Source organism: Rhinolophus sinicus, chromosome 1, assembly GCF_057876585.1.
Source record: "Rhinolophus sinicus isolate RSI-liver-muscle chromosome 1, RSI-T2T, whole genome shotgun sequence".
Lineage (NCBI taxonomy): Eukaryota > Metazoa > Chordata > Mammalia > Chiroptera > Rhinolophidae > Rhinolophus > Rhinolophus sinicus.
Window position 1 is genome coordinate 84,622,247 of NC_142501.1, and position 26,790 is coordinate 84,649,036.

The 26,790-nt window shown below is 34.4% G+C and overlaps 1 long non-coding RNA gene across 9 annotated transcripts in view; it reads left to right on the forward strand.

Annotated features, from left to right (window-relative positions):
* The window catches only part of LOC109452884 (uncharacterized), a 173,052-nt gene that overhangs the window by 41,696 nt on the left and 104,566 nt on the right, over positions 1-26,790 (forward strand). For 7 of the 9 annotated variants that reach the window (XR_012493886.2, XR_012493890.2, XR_012493882.2 and 4 more), the window contains exon 3: positions 1,719-1,822. This is a non-coding gene — a long non-coding RNA (uncharacterized LOC109452884). Of the gene's footprint in view, positions 1-1,718; positions 1,823-6,006; positions 8,179-15,370; positions 17,376-26,790 lie in introns of those variants that run through there. The other 2 variants (XR_012493889.2, XR_012493887.2) reach the window with 2 other exon arrangements.

A 26,790-nucleotide genomic window follows, 5' to 3' on the forward strand; every position in this document is an offset into this window, starting at 1 on the left:
TATGAAAATTATCTTACTATATTTTGAAGACTTCTTTATTTTGGGAATCAGGTTTGCTCTTTCTACAGATGACAATATAAGACTACGATTTTTGCAAGTCTGTAATATTTTAGAATACCATAGGGGCAATTTTATGGAACCTGAAATACAATAGTTTATTACCACTTTTAAGGAAAATGCTTTCATTACTAATATGATTTGTTGAGGTCATGAGGGGGGGGGAATCATAATTGTTGGTTGAACCATTCTATTAGAAGACAATTCTTGCCACATGTTTATTTCACTATACAAATATTCAGATTAAGTAAGATGTCATCAGGTTTTAGTTACATTAGCCCCACAAATCAAAGGTTCTAGAGATATGTATAGAGAGTATTATATTGTAGAATATCCGCAGGCAATATGTCTGTGAAATTGAACACCAAGTATTAAATCAATGGAAAAGCTACCAGCTCCAAGTAGAGACCAAAGAATAATTGAATTATCACCCACAAAAACAATCTGGTGAACTATTAATTTGTCGTCAATTTTAATAGATTAAAACAATATGGCATCTATTAGCCAATGAAAGAAAAGTGGTAGAAGTTCACTAGCCTTCCAATTACCCTACCACCCACATAGAATTGTTGGTCAATTTGAAGAATGCTCTGCTTATGTTTCTTCATGCACTGCTTTTTTTTTTCCTTTTGTAAGTACTTCATTTTTTTTTTTTCACTTCCATAACAAGAGAACTGTGAAAGAATAACAAGTCACTAGAATATCTGAAAATGAGATTCGTAGGGATCAGTGAGATACATTTTAGTCTGAAAAAGTTCTTATTGTGAAAGCTTTATTCTTTTTTCTTTCTTTTTTTTTCTGGAAAGCTTTATTCTTTAAGAAACCCTTTCTTAAAGAATAAATGCACATAATTTCTATGTGTATTCCAACATAGAAACTTTAAAGGGTTCTTAACTTGACACATTGGTGTCCCAGAATGCCATGCACTTTAACATTTGTCTCTGAGTTTTTATTTTTCAATGAAGTATTATTATAAGTTGTATTAATATGAAATGGGATGTGTTCTGTAGACCAACAATTGATACCTCCATCCTTGGTCATAGTCTGATCTAATTGCATAAGATACATGTGCAGTGAGCAGAGTTCTTATTTTAATGAAGGTAAATCTGAAAAGTACCCAGAGAAACTTTTCTAAGTTAGAGAAAAATAAAGTAGCTAACATCTCCTTTCCAATGTCAGTATTCAGAATGTTAGCAGGAAATGAACTGCTCTCGTGTAGATACAACTAACTCCTTCTGATCTAGGTGGAGTAAGGAATCATTGGCCCTGTTGCCCCAGCCTTACACCAACCAGTTTAGCTATGGCCTTTGTAATACCATATGAGATGCAGAGTCACTTGGCCTCCAGCCAGTGAGGAAAATTATACTTTTGAATTGCATATAAAATACACGTGGGGATTAAACGCTGAGCAATCCTGTTCTAAAGTGTACAGAAAAATCTTGATATTCTTGCTACAGTGATTTTCTCATTTTTTTCTTAATTTGCAAATATTTATTTTTGGCTTGGAACACATTTCTTTATTTTACAGTAAACTCGTTTAGCAGCAATAAATGGAAATAAAAGTCAATGTCTAGTGAAATGTCTACTGCATTTCAACTTCTCTAGAAAGTTGACAAACATATAACCACAAAGTGATTGCTGATATTTACCATTTATTACAGGAGCCACGGTGATATTACTGAACACAGGAAGACCAGAAACTGCTGCAAAACCTTAACATCTGCTTCAAAAGTTAGGAATACTTTAAGAACCTAGACTTCAGCAAGTAAGTTGACAATTTGCTTCGTGAAGATTGACTTAGCATTTAGATCAAACAGCTTGCTTTCAAGTCCAAGTTTACTGTGCACATACGGAAAGTAAAGCTGTTATTATGTTAGTTCCGTTAACAGAAGAATTTCACAACATCCAAATAATACAAATTTTATGTGTAATCAGATACTTCAAATATCAAAAAATTAATTCTGATAAATATGATATTGTTTCATCCAATACATGTAATCAAATTAAAGTTTTAGGCAATTTATTAGATCAAAGGTGAGATACCTCACATCGTTTTGAATGCAAATATAATCTCTATCAATGTTCAAAATTGAAAATGATTTGTTTACATTCTGTTTAAAATTTCTTTGAAATCTTTAATCAAAGTGATTAACAATTTGAACACCAAATAAGTCTGGCTTTTGAAGTTTTTATTGAATCAGATTTCTTTAAAATAAAATATGAAAACTGGAAAACATTCAAATTTATCCCCACAACAGCAAGGGAGGAACTGAAAAAAACTAAATGATGAAAGCTTATACAGTGTTTAAGATTTAGTTTTGTAATTGTGTTTTGGAATAGTTCCACTGGTACAAATCAGTTTTAATTGCATTCCCATTTTTATTTTGATAAGTTTATATTCTGTAAAGGAAGAAATTGAAACTAATCATCCTTACAATTTCACAGGACCTAAGTTTGGAAAAAACAATCAAAATAAACATAAATAGAGATCCTATTTGATGAATTTTATCTTGCAAAAATGTTTGTCTAAGAAAGGAATTTAATGGTGCCACAATACAGTAACCCGTGAAAACCCCTGGGTTAAAATGTTCACACATTCAATTTTTAAAAAGCTACTAAAATTTGAGAACTTTCATTGCACAGAATTTGCTCTGATCTGCTAGATAGCTCAGCACCTCTAGAGAAAGTATTTGTCCAATTAAAATATTATAATTTTCAGAAAGTAGTCAATTGAAGATGTCCAATTTGTTTAAGACATCAACTAGTCCTAGTCTAGATGATAAAGTCTACGACCATCCTATTCTGAACAGGCTGCATATGTAAAGTCTGGAACATTCCAGATTTTCCACAGGCAGTAATGCACATTACACTGTTTCAGTGGGAGGCATTAAAAGACCTACGCTGCTCTTTTTTATTTTGAAATATTTTGTGTTACATACAGAGAGAAAGTGCCTAAATTATAAGTTTACAACTAAGTGAATTTTCCCAAAGTGAGTTCCTCCATGTAACCAGCACCCGGAGCATAGAGAGTGTACCCAACATGCTGGAAGCCCCCTCTGGTCCCCTGTCAGTTACTACACTCTCACCCTCAGGGTAACCTATGTGATAACTACTAAAAACATAATTTTTTAAAATAAATTTATTGGGGTGGCAATGGTTAGTAAAATTACATAGGTTTCAAGTATATATTTCTATAATACATCATCTATATATCTCATTGTGTGCTCACCACCCAAAGTCAGTTCTCCATCCCCATATATTTGACCCCCTTCACCCTCTCCCACCACCCTCTCCTCCCTTATCCTCTGGTAACCACTAAACTGTTTTCTGTGTCTATGAGTTTTTGTAAAAACATAAATTTTTAACACATGTTATCTTGTGCAGGTTTTTAAACTTTATATAAATGGAATCACACATTATGCTTTTCCATCTGATTTATTTTATTAAATATTATTTGCATGAGGTTTATTCACACTGTTTTGAATATTGGTAGTTTTTAATACTGACAAACTACCAACATTGTAGTTTTGAAGGATATTCCATGCACTTATCTATACTACTCTTGGTGGACATTTAGGCTTCTTCTAGCTTGGGGTTACCATGTAAAATGTTATAAACATTCTTGTACATGTCTTTTAGGAATTCATGCATTTTCCTAATGTAAAAATTTAAAACCTCATTTTATTTTTAAATTTATTTTAAAAATTTAAAATAAATGTGGAGGTCTTGCATGTAATTTGTTAAATTTATTCCCAAACATTTTAAGTTTATTTAATGTTATTGTAAATCTTATATTTTAATTTCATTATTCAATTGTTTGCAATTAGTATGCAGAAATACAACTAACTTCTGCATATACAATGTGTGCCAAAAAATGTGTACACATTTTAAGAAAGGAAAATCTGTATTAAAATTGTAATACTCAATATATACTGATAACAAAAGATGAATACAAGTCATGTGTATACATTTTTTTGGCACCCCTGGTATTTACTTTACATGCAATGAACTTTCTACATTTTCTTATTAGGTCTAGTACTATTTTTGTAGACTTCTTATGAGTTTCTTTGGCCAATTACATCAACTATGAATATAGCTTTCATTCATTTATTTAGATCTTTGTTCCTCTTTGGTAATTTGTATCTTCTCTCCTGTTCTTGTAGGTAAAGCTGGCAAATTTATTAACCTGTAAATACAATTTTGGCTTTTAAATTTTTTCTCTATTTTTTTCTGTTTTCTATTTAATTTATTTCTACTTTTATCTTATTTTTAATAACTTTTACATCTACAATGAAACTAATTTCCTTTTTTTCCTTGCTTCATAAACTGAAGCTTAAATCATTGCTTCAATCCTTTCTTCTGTACAATATAGGCATTTAAAAATACAAATTTCTAAGAAATGTGTTAGCTGTATTCACTAATGTGAATGTGTTATATTTTTATTATTATTCAGTGAAAATATTTTCCTACATTGGTTTTTGTTTTTTTGTTTTTCAATCCATGGTTTACTTACAAGTGTGTTACTTAATTTCCAAATATTTGCATATGTCTTCATATTTTATTGTTTATAATTTCTAGTTTAATTCTATGGTACTTTTTAGATCAGAATTTATAAGGGTTTAATCTTTGAATTAGACTTACTTTATGGCTGAGCAGATGATTTATCTTGGGGAATCTTTCTCAATCACATGAAAAGTTTATATATTTTGCATTTGTGGTAGTATTCTAATAATGCCAATTAAATGAAGATATTTGATAGGTGTACAAATTATCTAAATCCTTACTAATTCTTTCTAGTGGAACTTCCCCTGATTTACTGACCACTACATCCAAATGTTTGTTGCACATTGTCAAATTCAGGTCTACAATATATTTTAAACAGGAAATTCTGCCTAAATATGGCTCCACCAAATCCTCACTATTCAGTGAGTCCCACCACCATTCATAGCTTAGCTCAGGTCAAACACTAAAAACAATCCTTTACTTCTTTTTTATCTTACCCACTACTTCCAACCCATCAATGGATCCTCTTCTACCTCCAAACATATTACATCTGACAACCTACTGGCATCTCTACTGATAAATCCACAGTTCGACTCTGATACCTCTCACTGACTGCTCTCACTGCCCCACCCTTGCCCTCATGGCTTTACATCCTAGTTGTCAAATAGCCAGAATAATCTTGTTAAATCCTCCGTATGTTTCCTATTGCATCCAGAATAACATTTACTCCATATCATGCGCCACAGGACACTGCATGAACTGGGTCCTGCATATTTTTCCAACTCACCTCAAGCCATTCTTTTCCACTTTCATCATTCTCCAGACACAGTGGATTTTGTTTTCCCCTTTATCTGTGAAGTTTGAAGGTTTGGAACTCTTCTAGTTAGGGCAGTCTTCCTCTAGATTATCTAATTCTTTCATGGTTAGGCTCCTCCATCCTATGGAAATCTCAACACAAATATCCTCAGAGGGGTCTCCTTTGACTTCCCAAATTCATGTACTACCCTTTATCACTTCCTCCATATTACGCTATTTTATCTTCCTCATGACCGCTTTTATTATCAGAAGCAATTTATGTACTTGTTTATGTATTCACTATCTTGCTCATTCCAAGAATGCAATGTTGTAAGGGGAGGAATTAGGTAAATCGTGGTCAGTGCTCTTGCTGTATAACCTCCCTCTGGTGCCAGATGCATGGTACCCATTCAATAAATACTGAGTAGTTAGTTGATTGACTGATTGATTGAATAACTCCATCTCTCTGAGTTTTTAAAGGATACCTAAGCATTGAGTTTAATTATCAATGATAAATATTCACAGATTTCACTAGGTATATAGCTTTCTCAGAGAAGCCATGAAGGGGAAGATTCCTATAAGTTACTCGGTTTTTTAATAACCCTCACTTTTTTTGTTTAACCTAAATCAGTCTCTTCTGTCTCTTCCCAGTATATGAAAAACAACTGGATGCCTCTTTGTATCCTTTTTTGTCATTAAAAAACCATCATGAGGCTGGACCTTTTTCTTCTTTCCAGGTCAAATAATTCTGTCATTGTTAACACGTCCTGAATTTCTGAGTGCCTACCTCTGAAATCCCTTACAGAACTGTATTTGTGGCCCCGTCCAATAGAACTATCAGCCACATAGAAATTTTCTGTATTTATGCTGTCCAATACAGTACCCTTTAGCCACATGTGCATAATGAACAGTTGAAATGTGAGGAAGCAGGAACTGAATTTTTAAATTGTATTTAATTTTAATTAATTTAAATTTAAATATCTACATGTGGTTAGTGGCTACGGGATTAGCACAACTCTTTGGAAAGCTGAGGAATATTCTATATACTCTTAGGCAGAAGCACATTTCAGTATATATGCTGCCAAAGCCAGCACAGAAGCACATTCTCTTTACTAGTTGATGACCCATATTAAATATGAAACAGAATATTATTTTTAAAGTTTGTGGGGAAAAAGTGCCAATGATTAAAGCAAATTTGGAATCCAGGTTGTCTTAAATTTGACTTTAATTATTGAATTGGTGTCAGGGCATTAATTAGCTATATCAAAATCTTTGGTTATGGAAGAAGCTGATGTTAAGAATTTTGATTTATCGTGTGAACCATTTATTGTAACAACTTCTATGATGCTCCTCATATGTGGCATTTGATACAATTTTATGAAATGAAATATATATAACTATTTGATTTTCTTAATTTTTTAAGGCAAATGTCATTTAGACTAGATTTTCCTCAGATACTGTTTGATGATGCTATGTTTATACTTCTTAACACTGATGACACCCCTTGATGTTATACTTATTTTCAGATTTCAAGGTGAGGGATATGTGTTAATTAGAGACAGCTGGAGGCATTTAAAGTTCAGCCTCACATATCTGGGTCATGGTTATATTATGATATCTAGCGTGCTTTCTGACTGAAATAACAATGTTCATTAAACAAGTAAGCAAGATTTATGCCAAATTTAGTTACAAACACATTTTTATTTTTTCAGATTTCCAAGTTGTATTTCACTTCTGATTTGGGGCTTAATATGAGTGTTCACCTTCATTTTGTTTTGGTTGTATTTTTATGAAAGAGAAATGTCTTCATTTAAACAATGAATGTCTACTTTTGCTAGCTTGTTTAATTGAGCTCTGCTTAATGCACAGACTGAATAAATTGGATATGAAATGTAAAAGCAATGTTTTCTATATTGAAATTTTAGTACTGTTGTTAGTTACAAAGCATGCATATACATTTCCATATCACTTCTTCTAATATTTCAGCTTTATTTAATACAGAGATTTACTAAAAATTAAGGGCAGGAAAAGCCTTCCAGATGTCATCTGTGCTATATCCCCCCTAAAGAGGAAAGAACATATGGTTCAAGAAATGAAGGAAATGGTGGACCATTGTATTTTTAGGATACCATGAATACATCACCCTCAAAAACATCTTTTGTTTTGCTTTTTCTCCTTTCTGTAGAATCTAGCTATTTCTGACTCAGTGTGGCAAAAAATATAACTTTAAAAAAATTAGCAGTAAAGGAGATACTGTTTCAATAAAATTGAAATATCATTTTGAATTCTTCACCCATACTCTGGAATGTTAATGAGCTAGAGGGTGGCACATTTTATGCACATATGCACACACATATAAAACGTGAATAACAGCTTTAAGAAAAGTCAGTCTATTCACATAATGTCTAATATGTTCTTCGCGTTTTGATGGTACAGAAAAAAAAATGATAAAACCTTATTAAATTAAACATGTAGTGCTGTTTCTGTAGGGCCAGAGTCTTCATACAAGCAGGACCCTCCTCCCACCCCCATATAGAAGGTGGTATTGCTCAAACACCCTATATTTCATTAGTGCAAGGACAACTGAAAATCATAACTTCTGTGCTCATAAAATGTGAGAAATTTTTCACCTTCCTTCTTTAATGCATAGGCAAAGGCTAAATTTCATGTGTTGTGATGAATAGTAAGCATGCAAATGGCTTTTTTCCCCTGTCAAAGGCAAAATTAAGGGATTTATTACAAAGCTTTCCCCTGAGTGAAAGTTCTAGCTTTAATTAAATGAAATCCATTAGAAAGTATGCCAAAGATATCACCGAAGAAAGGGACAACTGGTGATACATATGGATATATATTGTGATACACATTGTTGGTGAGGTATCAAAATACACACACACACACACACACACACACACATGCATATATTAATACATACATATACCTACATACACACACAAACATATTATTTTTTTTAAATCTGAGAATCAAGAATTTACAAATGCCAGCATCCTTTGCATGTACTAATACACAGCATGGCAGTCTTTGTTTTACATAGCTGCTCCACACATACACAAATACACACACACACACACACACATGCAGAACAACATCTTCATCTGTAAAATATTTTCTAGATGTAGTTCTTACATTATTTGACTCATAGAATTCCCGTATGGCTCTTACTTCATATATAAATCTGATGGTTTCCCTGAAGCTTCTCCAGGAAGACTTTCCTGAAGCTTCACCATGAATGTCTGTTTTGGAACTTGAGAGAGAGGACTTTCAAGTGTTATACTCTATCTAGTACATTCAACAAAGCTTTATTGATCTAAAATTTTGTATCTCCTGAGTAAATTAAACAAATGCATTTCCCTCTAGATAGGTTTAAACTTAAAAGGTCTAAGGAAGAGGAAGTGAGAGATATTTTTTCTTTCTTTACTTAGTAAATTTTATTCTACAATCTTTAGTTTACATATTGTTAGTCTCAATTATATCTTTAAATTCAGAATAAATATATATATACTATAGTATATTTACATTTTATTGAGCAGAAACAGTTATTAAATATTTCTATCTTGAAGAATTGAAAGAAAATAGACACTAGCTAGCAAAGACCAGGCAGTATATAAATCACTCCCCAGAAGTTTATCTGTTCTTTAAAATTTAGGATGATTTTGTCTTTATTTGTCTTATCAAACATTTGTTCATCTTATTTGTCTTTTTAGCAAGCCAATTTTCGGCTTTGTTGAAACTATTGTATTTTTGTTTTTTGTTTCATTGAATTCTGTTCACAATCTTCTGTTATTTTATTTTATGTGTATTGCATTTTTTTTTGTTTTTTTTTTTTTTGTTTTTTAATTAGTTTCAGGTGCACAAGACAGAGCAAAACTTAGACGTTTATCATTTACATCCCTCACACTGTGTGAACCCCCCTCCCCCATCCACCATCCCCCGTACGTTCCCAAAACCTCTCACCTTGTATTGCATTTTTTTTCTAACATTTTAAGGTAAAATCTTCTTCATTAACTTTCAGACTATTTTGCCTCATTCCCTCTTTTCCTCCTTTTCCCACCTTTTCACAAATTAAAATGAGAAAATATTAGTAAAACTGAAACAAATGAAGGAGTTAAAGTAAACTTGTTACATGGGTTTTGGAAGGAGAGCAGAGAAATTTAAAGAAACACAAGTAACTGAAAGCATAGACAAAAACAGTTCAATGATTAGACATAGACTTGTACCAATGCAGATGAATTTCTACATTCAATTAAAAAACAAAACAAAAAAACACCTTCAAAACAAAATTTAAAAGAACCTCAGATCTTTATTCCACAGTAATGAATGCCAAAAGACAATACATAAACCATCCTCAGGCTTTGGGAATCTCTTTATCCATTTTATAATCAGAAAAAAAAATACTATTTTAAGTGGATTATAGTACAACAGAGAATGATAACGATGCACAGAATAAATAGTATGAAGAAATAAGAAAGTTTTGTCCTACAAATAAACTTTTTACTATTTAGATTGGAGTTAATAAAACCTAAATTATGCAAGTAGTAGATACGGGATAGAAAAAAACAAGTTTGGAAGTCACTGTATATCATGAAGCAGTGCCATACAGCATGTTAGAGTTAGCATAAATCCTGAATTGTAAATTAATTAACTCTGTCTCAACATACCCATCTAGTAAGTGGGATAATTACATCAAGCTCACAGGATTATGATGAAATAATACGGTGATATTTTTACATATCAATCTCTTCTCCATTTAATAAAATAATATGTAAAAGGAAGCACTATAAACTTCCAAGTTATATTCCAATAACAGGAATTAATTATTATTGCTTTTACTGCTGAACTTAAATATAGTGGATTTGGCAAATTCTTTTATCTGGAAAGTGAAAAAGAAACTCAAATATTATTCCAGAATTCCAACTCTGAATGACTGAAACAATGATAATGTGTCAAAGAGAGACGGCTTATCGTTTCTTTCCCAAATAGGATTTGCTTACTCTTGAATTCAAGTCTAAGTTCAAGGTATTACTAATAAAAATATGGATACATACAGAGAGGCTGAAGTGGAGGAGAAAAAACATTCATTAAGCTATGGATGTTTAAAATTAAGAACACTTTGTGTTTAGAACGTTTTGGTGGAAGTAGACATGCTTAAGTCAAGCAAGCAACTATAAATTTAAATAGGAAACTTGAAAGATTTAATCTACCTCTCAATTTACAGGTATAAAATTTAGGTAAAACAGCAGACTTAGACATAAATAAAAGGTGTTGATGAATGAATAAAAAAAGATGAATAAAATATAGTTCCTCATTAATTTAACTCTTGAAGGTTGATATTTTTAATTGTTGTTTGTTTTGTTTTGGGAAAGTGGTACAAAGTGAAAATAGAAAATCAAGATCTAATATTAGGCAAACTTCATTGAGTTGGTCAGTAAAATAACCTCAAGGAAAAAAAATAAAGCAGCTGTAGAGGTTTGAGTACAACCAACACTTTGTAGTAAACAGGATGAGGCAGCAGAGGTGCAAATATATGCTCAACAGAGCCAAAAATAGGAGAAAAGTCAAGGAGAAAGAGAATATTAATTTAAGAAATGATTTAATTTTGGAACAAGGAAACCATTGGCAATTTGAGAACAATTTCAGTAGAGCAGTGATGATAGAATCCAGCTGGCAGACTAAGGCAACGGGGGAGTGGAGAGAAAACAAAAGCATCATCAATCCTTGGAGAAATGGGAATACATTTTCAAGCTTGTGTTCTCAGGGCATGTCACAGTCCCTGGCATTTAGTGGCAATACCAGGAGCATCTGTTGAAATGAATTGAATTTGAGTATGATAGTTCAAGATCAAGAAGCTGGTTAAAAGAATACAGGAGAAACATTAAGTAACAGAGTGGGTAAGGCACATGGAAATAGCAAGAGTCATTGTTCACATAAACCTGGGATCTTGACCCAAGTGTTGATAGATTATTATTGCATGAGAAGTCTCAGAAATTGAGGTGAAAGGTGATGCAAAGACAAAGTTTCCAGCACAAATCTGATCAACGGAAAAGGGATACTCAAAAAGTGGTATTATGCTGGCTTTCTCCATTTAGTAAATTTCTTATACCCTTCTCCTATACTGGAGCCAATTCCTATGCAGGAATAGACAAGACTTAGAGACTTAAAGTTAAGAACAGAAGATGACGTACTTCTTGGGAAATCGAGCTCAAAAACAGAAGAAAACACACAAATTTGGACTTAGTAGGAAAAATTTGTGCTAGGAAGGAGATTTGTGAATGGTAATAAGGAAGAAATGGAATATAAATATAAAATGAAGCCTTAGCTCTTGATAGAACTTTCTTCCTAGAGCTAATGAGAAAAGATGAAGGGATTGGTACAGAGAAAAAGCTGCCAAGTTGATGATGAGGAAAAATGCTGAATACATGTCAGGGAAGTTAAATCTTCTTTAGGAAGTAACATGCTGGTTCCTCTAATGAAAGATAGGCCAGAGGAGAATGACAACATTGAAGATGGCAGAGCAAAGTTGTTCTAGTGGGAGATTCATGAAATAAATGCATAAAGAAAAATTAAATGTTTTCCCTCTATTAAAATAATCAGCTAGTGTTGTCACACAGCAGCCTAGCCGCCTGTCCCTACCATCCTTTCCTTAGGGAAAGAGGGTTGCGGTTTGTCCCTCTTAGGGGTTGAGTTTTATAGGTCTCCTCTCTTGGTCCCAGTATGCTGGGTCTGCGGTCAAAGACGAGTAAGTTTCCTCAAGGGAGGGACGACTTAAGCCAGACGGGACCCCAGGGACCCCCATGAGTTAGCCTCTGAAACTAGGAAGGGATGCCCCTCCTCCAATGTTTTCTGGAAGCTGCTGACGCATGCTGCAAATGTCCAGCACCCTATTGTGCTAAGGAACGTTAATTGAGCGAAACTGCCTCGCTCCCGCTTAGCTCATGGGATAATTACCTTGAGAGACCTGCTCCCCCAGGGGTTGTACACACCGCACCTTGGTCATGCAGGGACGGCATGCACAGGTTGCTTTGGGACAATATGATTGGATATTGGGAACATGCTGATTGTATTAGTGGTGTAAGAGTTTTACAGACCCTGCTCAGAATCATGTGATGCCTATTGTAAAAAAGCAATAAATACCCACAACGACCCGATTCGGGGCTCCAGTCTCTTGAGGCTGTGAGTCCCTTGGTCCTCTGTGGTTTCTCTGCATTCAGTGTCTCTGGTCTCTTTATTTCTATAATAGAATTTAGCCCCTGCCGCCTCCCTCGCTTTCCCACTGCTTGTGTTGTGCAGGACGCAACAAGCTAGATGCTATTTTATATCATGCATGGGCTAGCGCTACAGTGTTTTGCATATTCCTGGTTTATGACAAAACAAGCAGTTAAAATGATCCAAGAATGGGGATTGTTTTTGAAGAACACATTATTATAAAATTATATATGAAAACTAAGGTCTGACAATTAAGTTTGCGAACTCATCCTAGAAAAAATGCTACATATCTCATTGCTGAATATCATTATGATCACCTTTGAAGTACTCCCCTTGGGAAGCTATGCACCAACACCAGCTCCTAGTCCACTCTTCAGAGCAATTTTGGAACTTTTTTTCTGGAATAGCCATCAGAGCTGTCATTGTATTAACCTTGATGTCCTGAATGTCATCAAAATGTCTTCCTTCCAATATTTCCTTTATCTTTGGGGAAAGAAAGAAGTCACTGGGGGCCAGATCAGGTGAGAAGGGAGGGTGTTCCAATACAGTTATTTGTTTACTGGCTAAAAACTCCCTCACAGATAGTGCCGTGTGAGCTGGTGCATTGTTGTGATGCAAGAGCCATGAATTGTTGGCGAAAAGTTCAGGCAGTCTAACTTTTTCACGCAGCCTTTTCAGCATTTCCAAATAGTAAACTTGGTTACCTGTTTGTCCAATTGGTACAAATTCATAATGAATAATCCCTCTGGTATCAAAAAAGTTAGCAATATCATTGCAACAAGTTCGCAAACTTAATTGTCAGACCTTGTATATTCATTATAAAATTTTATATAGTCATAAATCTAACTATTGTAAAGTACATATTAAAACATTAGTTTTAATTAAATATGTAGTAATTTTCAACACATTTTGACTTTATGTTTGTAAGGTTATCATTTAAAGGACTCTAGGGTAGTGATCTTTTAAAGCTCTCTGGACCAGCAGAGACTCTATTTTACAAAGGTGCTATTGTACAAAGTGAGACTAAACAAGAAAGCAGCATATTTTTATTAGTTATAAGGATCTTTTTTATGGAGTAACTTGCCACACTGTTACCAGCTTCTTTTCCTAAATCATAAAAAAAAAAAACCTTCCATTTTTTAATGTCAAGTTGCACTTCAAAATCATATTTTCTCTACTTACTTTATTTGAAGTGAAATTGCTTATTTTTCTGTTGCTTTTCTATCAAAAGTGCTTTCTATGTACCATAGTTTTAATAGCTCACTTTTAAAGCTGACTCACCTCATTTCCCCCAATGTAATTTCAGTAATTTACTGAATTTTAAAGGAAATGTATCTGGGTTATACTCTCTAGACCCTAAGAGCATATACCATTAATGCCAAAATATGTCTACACGTTAGATTCTTTAAAGAGTTGAATTCAGACACGTTAAAAGCACCAGATTAGCCTCATATATTAAGCATAGGCCAAAATGTGGAGAGATTTAAATCCACATACATTGCTGATAGGGGTATACAATGGTACAACCATTTTGGAATATATTTTTTTGTATTTTCTTATAAAACTAAGCATATACCTAACCTTCTACCAGAAATTCCACTGTTAGATATTTATCCAAGTGCAATGAAATCATCAATGCACACATTGACTGGAATATGAGTGTTCAAGAAGAACATATAAACTGTTAACTACAATGGGTAATATATCATAAATAGCACATATGATATATAATAGCTAAAATAATTCATACATGTAAATAGTATAATCCAGTTTAATAATTATATAAAAATGATTCATGATAGCTAAATTAATTTAATATGTATCTTTATTATACTTATAAGTTAGCTAATTGTACATATAGCTATATGTATATATTATATATGTGATATAATAAAATGATGTTATACGTATATATCATGTTTGCATAGATATATAACATTAATTTAGTCTAAATTATGAAATTTATTAGGATATATATATAGCTTTATCTGCATATAAATATATTCTGGTGTGAACACCCATTTCTACCCATTACCCAAATTAAAATATTTAATATCCAAACCTCAACAATAGCCTGAATCCTAATCTAGATATTCTTATACAAGATTTCAAGGCACTGCCACCTTTTTCTTTTATCTGTAATATCCAGCTAAATTGCTCCTCTTATTGTCATATACTTGAGAATGGGCTGCTTTGGCATATGTTGCGTGCATTCAGAAGATGCGCAGCACATTTTCATCCGTACACATAAACACCATGATGTCACTCATGTGTAGATATGTAAATAAATGTAAATTACGTATTTGGAATCGGTCGACCTGTTCCAAATCCACCTCATATTTTCTGCAACTACTTATTTTATAATACAGTCTAATCCATTTCTGTCCCTTTTCTTTAATTCTTTCAAAATATAGACCCTTCAGGAATTCTATTCTTTTCTGATCGCTGACTATACTTTATCTCTCTTTATTTCATCTTCTTTTCAATTCTTAAGAATGTTGACCTCAGGAGATACTTATCTTCAGAGTCACTTACCTTCTCTGATTCCCAGATTCCTCAGCCTGTACAATGTGGATAGAGCTATCTAATTTGGAGGGATATTGTAATAATTACACTAAATAATCTGTGTAAGGTGCTTAGGATAATGGTAAACCTTACGCCATGGTAAATACCGGGTTTTTATATTTCAACGTGGAGCTGCTTCTATAACTGCCTAAAGCATTTGAGCTCTTCTTCATCAAGTATTTTTTTGATGATCTGACTTGCCTTTGTCCTTTACTTTTGAAATCTTTAGTTTTTTCTTTCTGCGATGTTAGCCAACATAAGTACTGCCACAAGATGTGCCACAATCCTGAGTTTCTGCTTAGAAAAAGAGTGAAGGGGCAGGGTAAGTAATGGTGAACTGTATCATACCACCCAGTGTCAGCAGTGAGTGGGACAGAACAGCATGTTCAGAGACTAGAGCACAGCTGAGCAGATGTCTTGGGTACGATCCAGGAACAATACCAAAGAGAGGAACAGTGAGGAAATTGAAAGCTTTGGACAGAGTGGCATCCACCAGGGACCCTGAGTATACCTTTGCTTACAAATTAAAAGACTACACAGTTTTTGTCTTCGATGATTCTTCAGTTGAGCCTCTGTAAGAGATTCAAGTGAACATCAATTTAAAATTTGTATCCTCAAGCTAATTTTACATTGTAAAATATTATCAATATACAGAGGGTGCCAAAAAAATGTATACACATTTCAAGAAAGAAAGAAAAAAAACTGTTACAATTGTAATACTCATTATAGACCAATAACAAAAGATGAATACAAGTCACATTTGACTTCTGCAATTACAAGAGGTGCTCAAAGTGGTTACCATCAGCGTCTAGACACTTTTGATTACGGCGAACCACGTTGACCAAATTGTCCACTTGTATACATTTTTTGGCACCCCATATATATGTAAACATATTCAAATATGTATATCAATAGCCTAAGTTTCAAAATAGTGTCTCTTGGTTGCCATGTCATGGTTTGTGTGATTGAGAAGGTTTTAAATAAGATTTTCTCTGAATTATAGATTTTGACTTAGAGCCATGAAAGGGAGATGTTGGTGAGCAATCTAAGTGATCCCTGACCTACCTCTCACTGCCATCTGAATTCTAAATAGGCAAGTATACATTGTGTTCTTTATCAGAGCAAGCTGCCCAAAAGACAAAGCTGCACCATTAAAATCGAAAGGCGCAAACGTCAGCATAACTCTGAGACACTGGCATTTCCAATAAGAAAACTTCATTAAGGGGATGGTGCTTTTCCCAGTGTTCTATTTTTATGCCCTGTTAGAGAAAATGATGAGAGTTTCTGTTTTTTGAAAGAGAGAAATCAAAGGTGTTCACAGATGAATGGTGTTTATATATTTGACAATTTATCTTTGGGGGACAGTTTGATCAAGATACCAGTTTATTACCTTTGAAATACTGATGAGATTTTTCCTTCCAGAGGAAAGTAGTCTGTTCATAAGAATCAAGTAATTATTAGTGTATCAAAGAATTTTCTCCAGATGCTTATCTTTTGTTTTTTTTCACTGCATATATGGTACATACTACTTTTAGCATTCAACAACTGAATCAGCAATAAGTGACCTTTTGGAAGTGACATGCCTAGTCTTCATTTGTTCACTCTAACTTCAGATTTCATGAGCCAGCAATGTACTTTAATGATTAGATCTATTTATACAATGTAAGTATTATTTCAGACAAGCAATAATGATTTAAAAGAATGGTTTATGATGTAGCTTATTTGTTTGTTTGTTTGTTTGTTTGTTTGTTTGTTTAATTAAATGAGAATAAATGCAGTCCATGCGATCCTTGATCCTTTGCTTTTCTTTCTGAAAGTTGCAGGAGTTAACTCATCTCTTGTGGGAGTCATTATGAGGCATATTTCTCTGCTCTGTTGTTCCTGGGATAGCTAATGGCAACAGTGGCTTTCAAGAGGGAGCATTTGCTCCCTGTATTTGCTGGAAGAAGGGACTGTTTTATTTCATCTTTGCATTCTCTGTGCCTGGTACCTAAGAGGTATTCAATAGTGATTGCTCAATAAGTAAAACTGGTTTTGAAGTATCCTTTTCAGGTATGTTTGTTTGACGTACAATTATATCGAATTATATTATTCTCCCATGGGGCTGTGTTAGAATGCATCATGTTTTCAGAAGCATTCATTTAAAAACTCACTGCATTGAATGAACATCAAATTATGAAACTGAAATGATCCTTTTTTTTTCTAAAGGCTCCTTTTAGCTCATGGTCTCTTGGCAGGAACAGAATTAAAATACATGTGTAACATCTTTTTTCTAATGGAGGAAGAACAAATCGTTAGAGTGGGATGCTACTGAGGTTACCAGCACAGGTGTGAGTTTACCTTGAATCAGCTGGGTTGGCTCGAAATGAAGGAATCGCAGTCTCTGTTCCCATCTAGAAATACAGTTCTTATCATAAAGGTCTTATACTATAACGTTAACACTAAAACCAAAATTATAATATAGTTAATAATTATTACAAATGTGTTTGCTTCTTTAGCCCTCATACTAATCATCTGGCATGTTCATATCTATTTTGCAAATGAGGAAATTGGGGTTTAGCGAGGTTAAGTAAGCTGCCAGATGTTACAGAGCCAGTAAGTGTCAGGATCAGGATTTGAACCAAGTCTGTGAAATCCAAAGTTCACATAATTAAGCTTGTGCCAGTGTTTCTCCTACTTAAAATTCTGCAGATATAGTCTCATGGGTTTGAGAATTCTACTTGAATAAGCATGTATGGCTGCCATTAGTTGCAACATTTTCTAATTTAAGAAGAAACAATTGGCTCACCTCTAACATTGTAGTAAAGATGAATTATTCTACATTCACTATTTCCCAAAAATGTGTTCATCAGAATATACTGCTCACTCTGTTAGGCACTGGGCATAGAGAAATTAGGCACACAAAATTATCTGCCTCATGCAGTGTGCATTTTGGTGGGGGAAGACAGACAATAAATAATAAATAAATATGCATAGAATATAAAATGGTGACAAGTGATAATGAAAAAAATAAGCAGGGCAAAGAATGAAATGAGATGTGTGAGTTTATGGGTTACAACTTAAAAGATGGTCAGTGAAGACCGCATTATACAGGTGATAACTAATCCCAGAACTGATTGGATAAAGAAATAGAAGAGAGCAAGCCTTGAGATTATCCAGGAAAAGAGCCATCCAGACAGGGGCAGTCTAGGTAGAGAGCCTCAGCTGTAGGGTACCTGCTGTACTCAACAAATAGCAAGGAAATCAGTGTGCTGGGGCAAAATGAGCAAGGTGAAAGTATTAGGACAGAGCGAGAATGGGATCAAATTGTGTAGGGATCCGGAGGCCACCATCAGGATTTCATTTATTCTGAGTGTGATGGGAGTCATTGATGGGCTCTGAGGATTAAAGAGATGTGGCATGTTTGGAAAAAAAATCACTCTGTTTGCATGGCCAAAAATAGATAGTAAAGGTCCAAGATAAGATGCAATGAATCAGTTAGGAGACTATTGCAACAATCCAAATATGTGAGGCTGGTGGCTGTAGATGATGGCATGAATATGGAAGAAATTTTGGTTAGGAGGTATAGGTAAGAAAGAGTATAGATGGAACTGAGCCCTAGAGCTCTAATTTTAGAGGTCAAGGAAATTAGGATAATTCAACAAAGGAAAGTGAAAAGGAGCAGCAAGAGAGGTGGTAGGAAAACCCAGAAAAGTATGGTATACTGAAAGCCAAGTACGTAATGTTTCGAGAAGAATAGTAATCAATGGTGTCAGATGCTGCTGCTTGCTAAATATGATCAGGACTAACAACTTCCCATTGTGTGAGCAATTTGGGGCTCACTAGGAAACCTGCCAAGCAGTGGTGGCTTCCAAGCCTGATAGAAGACATTCATATAGTGTGGGATATTCATTTCTTAATTTATTTAATAAAATAAAAATGTGATCTGTTATCACAAAAATATTCTGTGTGTTGTATTTTTATTTGCATCAAAGATGAATTTTTCTTTAAGTAATAACTTAAAAATTTTCCAGAGTTACATTTTGGGGAACACTATTAGATTGATGGATATGTCAAAATAGCAATTCTTAGATTTAAAAATTAACCATCACACACAAGGACCAATACCACTTGGATAATTTTATAGATTTGTTCAATTTTAATTTAAAAATCTGCTTGGTATTATAGTTTTATTAGATCTGTAGTCATAAAGAGTTTAAACCTGGTATGTTTGACCATATTTATTTGAAATTAATAATTAAAAAAAATAAGTCAATATAAATGAGGAGTATCTGAGAATTGTTCTCCCTGAGAAGAGAGGAGGGCAATACTTAATAATGACAAACTGCACCATACTATACCATCTCCCAGCAGGCATGGATCATGGTTGGAAGGAGAGGAAACTATTATTGATGCCAATTGTAAAACCTCACAGTTCATTATGAGTAATAAGTTAATATAAGTTTTTAAAACATTGCTTGACACATAACAAATGTCATATGTTTGCTATTATTATAACTGGAAGTTTTGGATATATAGCGTATTTTGCAAGACTGTAAAAATTATTTTACATTTACTTATTTAATAACATAATCCTTGCCACATCCTAAATTTTTACTTATTCTTTTGATTTTTTTATACCATCTTCACATGTAAGCAAAGTAAAATAATTATATCCTAGAACCAAATGATAGGATATAACAGATTGTGAACTCACTTCACAAAAAAGATTTATGTGTATTCTAAGATAGGGACTCTTGACATCTTAATTTTGATCTTAATATTTGACTATTCATGTTAATGAATTTTCATGACTGAGTTCTATCTGCCTCATATTTCACACCATTATGTGAAGAATTCATTTTTGTGTATCTTCAACTGAAAGAAGTTGGCATTTATTAGTAAAAAAAATATATTTCTATTGATTCTTATAATATATAACACAAACAATATATAGTATACATAATTTATATAGTTTATGCATATATATGTATAGTACATATGTAACATACACACATATACATTGTGTGTGGTATAAGAAAACAAGATTTGGAATATGAATATATTGTATGCTTATATTTATTTATAACCCATATTTATGTATTTACATATAAAGTAATTAGTTTTTAGTACGATGTATAGTGCAATCTTTTAATGTAATTCCTTTGTGCAAATAAATGGTAAACTTAAATTTTTTTTAATGAATACATTATTTATGGTAACTTTAATACAGATTCCATTAATGATATCGGAGTGTTGCCACAATATGTTCAGTGTTTCACTTAGAATATTAAGTTAGGTATTTTCAATCCCATAATATAACGTATGTTTGCAGTCCTGAGTCTGAGAATTAACATGAAATTGTATTTCTCTCCCCAACAACCAGACTTTTCTTTAAAGTCTTCTATTTGCATATTTAAGGATAGTGTAGGTTGAGGTCTTTGAAATAATTTCAGCTTCAATTCTCTGACTCTACATTCTCTGTATTTCATGGACTACTTAAGGCCAATTCTATGTGAAAAACTCCCAACTGTTATTACTTTGTTGGAAGAAGCAAGGGGAAAAAGAATGTCTTAAATTAATTTTTTAGACCATACTTAGTCCAGATTTTCTTTCTTTTCATATCCTCTTCTGCTTTTTGGTGTTATTGACGTTCTTTAAACAAGGCCTTGAGCTATTCATTGCTAGTGATTCACTACCAAAAGACTTTCTGTTAAAGGATTTCATTTTGGTTTAAGGAAAAGGAAACTATGAAACTGGTAACTCATTTGAAATGTTGAATCACTGAAAATTAACAAATGTAGGTTTTAAACATTTAAAAGTTTAGGTAAAAAACCACACTTTGCATAAATAACTACTTATTTGAAGAGTTTTTAGCCTTCAAGTTATCATGCTTTTGGGTAAAAATGTAATTTATTTTCAAGGCTTTCCTGTTCAATCTTCGATTTTTACTATACAGACTTGGTTTAAAATTAAGTTATTTTAATCAATATTTCTTTCAAGTTAAATATGTATTAAGCGATTCCAAATCCTCATATATATATATACATATACATATATATTTCATTTCAAAATATATTCTTATTCAACACAATTGTATATAATTATTTTGGATGTCACAAATTTTAAAAAATCTAACATATGTACTCATATTTATAACCTGTTTTATATTCTATTTCATTTCTTCTAATTTTTCTGACCTAAGTTCTGGCAAATGAACCTGGTAATTCTTGTTTCACATGCTTTCTAGATGTATACTGCTTTATTCTTGTAAATGTAACAGAAATGTGCAATGTTTTAGCCCTTTGGACACTCATCAGGCACCGATTGTTTACAGAAGTGAACTGGGTAGCAAGAATTTAAACTGCCTTGAAATCATTAGATGATTAGCTTTCCCTTGAATCCCATGTCACCCTAAACAGGCTTTCTGAAGAGCCCATTATATTCTTCTTCCCCTGGTACTGATCAAGGAAAATAAAAATAGAAGCATGGTTGAGTGCAATGTTGATTTTGAGAAGAGGCATTGTTTAAAAAGAGAATGCTAGGAAACTGCTATAAAATACAAACATTTATTCAGGCATAAGAAACAATGCCAATTGATTTGCCTCAAAGTCCAGAGCTTTTAAAAAACCCTTTTCCAGTGAGTAAAATCTCAAGAGAAATTGCTCAGTTATTTTCCTAAATGATAAGACCATGGATGTTAAGTAGTAAACTCACTTTTTCATGCAAAAAATATTGAAGTTGTCTTTAAATAATAGTAATATTGGTTTCAGGAAGCAAATAAAACTGCATATGAAGAATGGCTGATTTAAGATTTCTAACAAGAAGAGTCTATCATCAATATAAAAAATGACCAGGTCCATGTTAGCAGTTAAAACTAGAAACAGGATCAATACTCATTGAAAAAACATTGATTCATATATTGTGGACATATATCATTTATTGCAATATTCTCTGAATATATGCCATGGTGATTACTGGATGTAAAACATGAAAAGTGAAATTTTAAGTAAAAATAGATTCAATAAATGTATCTATTTTTCTCTTTGAATATACTTGCAATGCTTGAATTTAAAAAAAGCACAGGCCAACTACTTACTGTAATGTTAGCCTTGTATTTGGACATTAGGGGCTTGAATATTAAAGCTTATATAACAATGCCATTAAATGGGATATCCCCCCTCACTTGTAAGACTGGTGTTCAGACAAGAACATCAATATTTTTTCCCCAAAATACTACAGTTAAAAGTAGTGCTCACAATAGAAATATCCAAGACACCAGATTAGATAAATGCTGTGCCTGCCTCCTTCTGTGAAAACATTAAAATTATCACTAAATTATAGAACAGCCAACCTGGAGAACCATCTGAAGTCTAGCTGAACAAAAGTTTTATAACAAGTGATATAAAGTAGAAGCAACATTGAGGTGTGGAGACATGGAACAGGTTGTCTCCAAACTTCCATGTGGTGGTTGAAAATCAGGAGGAATATTTGGCCACAGAGGTTCTACCTGGAGGAGCAAAGTACCCAAGCACCACATCAGGCTCCCCAGCCTGGAGTACTGGTGCTGAGAAGAGGAGCCCCTACAATATCTATCTGTGAAGAACAGCGGAACTCCAACCATCCTGGTGGGATAAAAGGCTGTGGGAAACCCAGACATCCTCTTAAAGGGCCTGCGCATAGTCTCACTTGCTTACAGATGCTCACCCTGGGCTCCAGTGGAGGGAAAGTTACTCAGGGCGGTGAAGACATTGGGGAGAGACTGGGTTATGTGGTTTCAGGGTGAGGACTGGAAGGACAGTCTCCATTTTCCCTGTGTGGCGACCCCTCCTATGCAACCAGCAGGCAAGCACCATCTTTCCTTTGTTGAGCCCTCCCCAACGTGTCCAAATCTGAATCTGGTTGGTGTGATGAGCTCCTCTGGGACCCCGCCCTACCCAATTCACCCAATGCCGGAGGCACTTTCTCAGTGAGCCACCAGCCCCTCACACTTTTTTCTTGGGAAAGTGTGCTATCAGAGATAGCAGGCCTCAGGCAGGCAGCAACTGGCCTCAGTGTGCTCTGAGACTAGCTCAGCTGAGATTGCTGAGTAGCTCTAGGCTCAGCACTGGCACCAAACCAGAATCTACATTAACCTGCTGAACACCACTCATCCCACTCTAATGACTCCCTGAAACCCTGTCTCACCCAACTTGCATACCACAAGAGGCTTTATCAGCAATTGAGCCTTAAGGGAGCAGGCAGGTAGCAGCAGGCCTTAGGGTGTCCTGACTTTTTGCGGAGCTACCCCAGTACTGGTATTGGAGACAGCCATCCTTGGTCCCAAGCATGGCCTCTCCTATACACCTCCAAATATAGCCCAGACAGGAAACAACCACAGATCACTTCCTAACTCCTACCAGGTAATCCCCAGCAAGTCACAGGCTGTGGCTTACATAGGACTACACATGAACCCCTCGCAAGAGGCCCCAGAACCAACATACTTGGAGGTGGGCTTCAGACCACAGCAAAGCACCAGCCAATTAGCCCCACAAGTGGCACACACAAAGAGTGGTCTCAACAGTCACCAGAGCCCACTGGGGCAAATCCCACTCACTGGGGTAAAAGCACAGCACCCCATAAGCTGTAGACATGGACAAACCCCACAGCCAGTCAGCCAGAGGGTCAATCATCCCCAATAGCATCATGGCTCAAATATAACAGGAAGGCATACATAACCTACACAGGGACACTCCTGGAGAATCCAGCATAGGTGACCCGGGAGACTGTGCCACTGGGCCCCACAGCGCACCTAACTACATATGGCCACCTGGTCAAGACTGGAAGATGTAGCAGATTTACATAATGCATAGAAACAAACATAGAGCAATAGGCAAAATGAGGAAACAAAGAAGCACATCTCAAATGGAAGAACAGAAAACTCCAGAAAAATTTTGTGTAAAATGGAGGCAAGCAACCTACCAGATACAGAGTTTAAAACAATGGTTATAAGAATGCTCAAGGAACTTACTGAGAACTTCAACTTAGAGATAGCAAGCAAAAAAATAAATAAATAAATAAAAATAGAAACCATAAAGAAAAAAAAAAAGGTCAGAAGTGAAGAAAGAATTGAAATGGAGAATGCACTAGAAGACCTCACCAGCACTCTAGATGAAGCAGAGGACTGAATCAGCAATTTGGAGCACAAAGTAGCAGAAAACACCCAATTGGAACAGCAAAAAGAAAAGAGAATTCAAAATAATGAGGATAGTTTAAGAGACCTCTGGGACAACATCAAGCATACCAACATTCACATCAGAAGGGTACCAGATGGAGAAGAGAGAAAGCAAGGGATTGAGAATCTATTTGAAGAAATAATGACTGAAAACTTTCCTAACCTGGTGAAGTAAATAGACATACAAGCCCAGAAAGCACAGAGTCCCAAACAAAATGAACCCAAACAGGCCCACACCAAGACACATTATAATTAAGATGACAAAGGTTAAAGACAAAGAGAGAATCCTAAAAGCAGCAAGAGAAAAGCAATTAGTTACCCATAAGGGAACTCCCATAATACTGTCAGCTGATTTCTCAACAGAAACTTTGCAGGCCAGAAGGGATTGGCAAGCAATATTCAACGTGGTGAAAAGCAAGGATCAATGATAGAGATTACTCTACCCAGCAAAGCTATTATTTAAAATTGAAGGACAGATAAAGAGCTTCCCAGACAAGAAAAAGCTAAAGGAGTTCATCACCACCAAACCAGTATTACAAGAAATGTTGTAGGGATGTTTTTTAAGAGAGAAAAGACAAAAAAACAACAATAACAAATATGTGAATAACAAAATGGCAATAGCTACACATCTATCAACAATACTTTCAATGGAAATGGATAGATAACTGTGCCAATGAAGAGATATAGAAAGGCTGAACAGATAAGAAAACAAAACAATTGCATATGCTGCCTACAAGACACTTCAATTTAAAGACATGCACAGACTGAAAGTAAAGTGATGGGAAAATGATATTTCATGAAATGAAAACAAAACAACAACAAAAAGCTGGAGTAGCGACACTTATACCAGACAAAATAGACTTTTAAACAAAGGCTCCAACAAGAGACAAAGAAGGATCCAGTATCTCACTTCCGGGTATTTATCCAAAGTAACCCAAACGCTATTTTGAGGGGGCATGTGCCTCCATATGTTCATTGCAGCATTGTTTACTATGGCCAAGATGTGGAGGCAGCCTGGGTGTCCATCGATGGAAGAATGGATAAAGAGGAGGTAGTACATATATGCAATGGAATATTCCTCAGTCATGGAAGGGAATGCGTTCTCCCTATTTGTGGCAGCATGGTTGGGACCTGGAGGGTATTGTGCTGAGTGGAGTATGTGAGACACAGAAAGACAAATGTAATGTGATTTCACATATATATGGAATCTAAAGAACAAAAGAAACAAACAAACAAAATAGAAACAAACTCATAGATACAGACAACATTTAATGGTTGCCAGATAGGAGGAGACTTGGGCATGTGGGTGAAGAAGGGAAAGAGATTAAGAAGTGCAAATTTGTTGTTACACGGCAGTCACGGCAGTCATATGGTAGGGTATACCATAAGGAATATAGTCAATAATATTGTAATAGTTATGTATGTTGTCAGATGGGTACTAGGTTTATCAGGGGGATAGATGGAAAGGGGGTTGGGGGCAGTGTGAAAAAGTTGAAGGGATTAAGAAGAACAAATTGGAAGTTAAAAAATAGTCAATGGGGATATAAATTAAAGTACAGGAAATACAATCAATAATATGTTAGTAACTATGTATAGTGCCAGGTGGGTACTACTAGACTAGTCAGAGGGATCACTTCTAAAATTATGTAAATGTCTAACCATTATACTGTACACTTGAAATTAATATAAAATAATATGGAATGTCAGGTGTACAATTCTGTATTACATCATCTATAAATCCCATTGTGTGTTCATCACCCAGAGTCAGTTCTCCTTCCATAACAATTGTCACCCCAATAAATTTAATAAAATTAAAAAAAATAATAATAATAATATGGAATGTCAACTGTAATTGAAAAATTAAAAAGGGGTAGGGGAAGGTGAAGAGGAATAAGAGATTCAAATTTCCAGGTATAAAACACATAAATCATGGAAATGTAAAGTACAGCATAACGAATATAGTCAATAATATTGTAATAGTGTGGTACAGAGGTTTGTCACACAGTTGCTGGATTTATCATGGTGGTCACTGCTTTAGGTATATAAATGTTGAATAACCATGGTGTACACCTGAAACTAGTATAATATTGTATTCCAGCTATATTTTAATAAAAACCTTTTTTAAAAAAAATAGTACTTACATCAATGTCAGTTTTAATACAGCTTCTCAGTGTTATGCTTAGAAGCCAGAAAAATGTCTTTCAATCACTCCAATCTTAGAAAATGTACAGAAATAAACATACATTTGTTGTCCAACAAATGAGAATGTGCTGCTGTTATCTGTTTCTTAGGGTAGCATAGTGATGGTGGATGGTTATTAAGAAGTACTGTCATTTATACAAATGTTACAGATCACAGAGATCCCCCAGAAAAGGGCCTTTAACAGGCTCTCTATGCCATTTCAATATTTGAAATTTCACAGTGCTGTAAAAGTCTTATTTCTAAATGAAGTCCAT